Genomic DNA, 4085 nt, shown 5'->3' on the forward strand with positions numbered 1-4085 from the left:
CCAGGTTATGTGCGATGCCCAGGGCATTATCATGAAGGTGTATGCTGGCAGCCCTGGAAGCTATCACAACTCCCACATTTGGCATTCGTCACAGCTGTACCAGGCATTTGCCAGTGAGGACATCCTGTATGGCCATCTGGTGGGGGATGCTGGCTATACACTGGAGCCATGGATGATGACACCCATCAGAAATGCACACCCACCCACTAAAGAACACCATAATATGGCACATGCACAAACCAGGATCATTATAGAGCATGTGTTTGGGATGCTTAAGTCACAGTTCCGCTGCCTTGACATATCTGGAAGATCCTTGCAGTACTCTCCAGCCACATGTGCACACATGTTCATAGTATGTGCCATGCTACACCATATGATCCTGCAGAAACATCTGCAGCAGGAACAGCATAGGGAAGGGCCACACAGCCCACCACCATTGCCAAGGTCCCCACAGGCACAGAGGGACTCAGAGGAGGAGGCCTCTGAGCCTGCTTTCACAGGCAGATGGAGGCATGCCTAGTATGCCCAGGGCTTGGCAAAGAGGCAATGCATAGCACACACATGGACACTGTAGGGAGCCAGGGACTGACACCTCTCTCTGACTTGCACACACAGTAAAATGGATAACACACACATCACATTACCTGTGTGCATCCAACATAGGTGGCCCTGAAGCACCATCCTCACAACTGCCGCAGGCACAAAGTAAGTCAGTCTTCTTAACAATAAATTAATGGATTAGTATGTTTTAGTAGCATATCTATGGTAATGCTGCATGCATGCAAGGGAATGGGGTGGCCTACTGGGATAGCAGCAGACAACTAACAGCTATGTGGGACACCAGAAAATGTCTGCACAATACTGGCACATGCAGTATCATTTAAGGTGACAAATCTCAACTGCATTATATGTGGGGGGCCAACTAAGGGTGGTCATAGATCACATGCATGGATGTCACTGTGAGGATCCCATACTCACTCCCAGACTCACACAGCAAGTCAGCCATAGAAAACCATAAATGAATGTCTGGCGAAGGCAAAAAATGGTGATAATGATGGAATGCCACCCCTATAGACTTACACAGTGATATCAAAGCAGGCCTTGCATTAAGACTCTTGAAAGGGTAAGAAGTCTGAAACTCAACTGTAAGGCATTACAATCTAAGCTGTGATCTCTAGTGATATGCCTCTATTCTCCAAGACAGGGCATAATACTATGCTAAAAGGAACCAAAATGTAAAGCCAATACCAGCACAGTCTGTGCAAATGTGTACTGTTGACAGGTGTGCCCCTACCCCATATTCACACAGACATCCAGTAACATGTACATTTGTAGGGTAATAGCAGCATAGCACACATCACCAGGGCTGTCCCAATCAACTTGATAACTTGTTGCATGTCCACAATATGCAGGGGTCAATGAGCTGTGTATATGTGTGGGGAATACTTATCAGGATGTGGGCAGCAACTTCTCATGGATGTTGTGTCCTACTGGCCTAGGTATAGTACTGTGGTAAACAGGGCAATGTTTTATGAAATGCAGTGCCAAGTATTTTGCATGTCAGCTACACCTATGTTGGGGGTTGTGCACACTGTCTAGATATCAATATCCATTACTGCTAAGAAGCTGGACAGGTCATGTACAGGGGGAAAGACATATGAACAGTACACAGGTTGGCGTAACCTACATAGTGGCTACCATACCTCACAACTGTGCAGACCTTTTGCAGAATGTAACAGGTTTGCATCATATCTGTGATGTCTTTATTCTGAAATAGTGGTTGTCTGGCAAATCAATGGCAAACCACGAAAGTCTAAAGTCAGAAAATATTGATGGATTGTAGTGTCTCAGACCTCATACCCCATAGAAAAATGCATTCTAATGCAATATCTGTTATTGTATCACCCTTCCAGGATTGTAAGGCCAATAGTTATAATGATCTGTATATTTAGGCCTTTGTCACCCAAAGACTCATGGCTTTGTCCAGATGTCTGGCTCACATATGTAGAGAGGTATGGTGCCTAGTAGCACAGCAGTGCATTCTGTCACTTACCATTGTCATCCCAAGGGGGTCCACTGGCTGACAGCCTGGGAACATATGAGGGACAGAATGCACTGCCTCACCACAGATGGCCTGCAGGAGTCTCACATGGCCTACAGGCCTCTGGCAAAGGCCCATGCCTCACCCATAGTACCTATGTAGGAAATGTCATGGGGTCCATACTACCAACATAACACAGTCAACAAAATGCAAATGTAGGAAATGTCATGGGGTCCATACTACCAACATAACACAGTCAACAAAATGCAAATGTAAGGCCATGCCACTAAATGCTAGTAACATACCTCTCAACCTCTTAGAGGAAGAAATCTGGAAAAAGCCATATATAATAGTGGGATAAAGGCCCAACTATAGGGACACATTTGAAATATTACTTTCATAATGTTAGGCAGTTGACAGAATAACAGAGGAGGTGTGTAGTAGCATGGATGTCATCAAGGTTGTGAAGTCGGAAACTCTAATGATTTGTCAGTATTCCCTGACTGCAACCCTGACTGATTTGTAACTAATGTGCTAGAAAACCACAATGTTAAGGGAAACTGACCAGATATATGAGGCATGCATCTGGATAATCTGTGAGAATCAGTACAGTTGAAAGGTATGGCCACACCAGAATATGATCTGTCATGTAAGAAGAATACTGCACAACCAGGAGATCCCTAGCCAGCATATCACCAAGGTGCTGGACATTTTACACAGGTTTATCAGTCAATTGGCTGTAGCCACACCTCCCAATTGGCTGGATTGTTTAGAAATGTTTAGCCTTTACCTCATAATATAGGTTTGTGTATCATCCATCTTGTATTTCTCTGGTAAATAACTGTGATGATCTGATTATATCTGTCAGTAGGTAATGACACAATACAGTACAGTATCAAACATTACATATGTCAGAAAATGTCTGCTAAAACAAACCCTGTCACACAAGCAACTCATACATTGATAACAGCAATAGTTACAGTCCCCCCATGTTTGGCCCATTGTTTTCCCAAACTAGAAGCCAATCTCCAGATATCTTGCACAAACAGGTTGCAAGGTATGGCTGTAGCACACAACACCCCGGACTGGAGTACAACTATCCCTGGAATAGATTCCTACATCCCACACTTACTATAGAAGGTCATACTGAGCATGTTCCTACACCTAAAGAAGTGAACCCCATGTCTGAAACCACATCAGACTATATATTTCTGTACTGTGCGAATGTCTTTGCATACACACAGCTATGTAAACCTATTTCCACACACACACACACACACACACACACACACACACACACACACACACACACACACACACACACACACACCTTCACATTTGCCAGGAATGAGATTAGTGCCTGCACATACATGGCAGCCCAAAACATGCATCTAGTGACACCTGCTGTGGCACTTGTAACAGCAGCTTGATGGGCAGCAGAAATTTGAGCACCCCTGTCCATCCGCCTGTGTGGGACCTCATCTGCACTCTGGCTATGACTAGTGGCTATGCTCACACTTGCCATAGTCACCACACTAGCCTGTTCCATGCCACCACCTGCCAACTGTCCATTATCTGTGGCTGCTGGGGACAGGACAAGTTTGGGCATTGTGACTGTGTGCGGGGACATTGTGGATGACTCTGTGATGCCAACCGATGACACAGATTCAGCCCCTGACAGCCCCCCCCATATCACACTATGACCACCATCATTGTCAGAGTCTGCAGATACACTGACATCAAATTCTGAGTGGGAGGGACCACGACCACCATGTCCACCTGTAAGAGGAAGACAACATATGTAAATTAATACCTGCACTATAAGGTTTGCTGGTAAACACACACATGCACGCACACACATATGCACACACACAGACACACACACACACACACACACACACACACACACACACACACACACACACACACACACACAGAAACAGACAGGTAAGGTGGCACAAAGGCATTACACAGACCTCACAATAGCCAACTGGTGACATTCAGGACACATTCAGACCACAACATACACACGCTGGACAGGTCC

Source organism: Protopterus annectens, chromosome 2.part1 (genome assembly GCF_019279795.1).
Source record: "Protopterus annectens isolate FY-2018-M chromosome 2.part1, PAN1.0, whole genome shotgun sequence".
Lineage (NCBI taxonomy): Eukaryota > Metazoa > Chordata > Ceratodontiformes > Protopteridae > Protopterus > Protopterus annectens.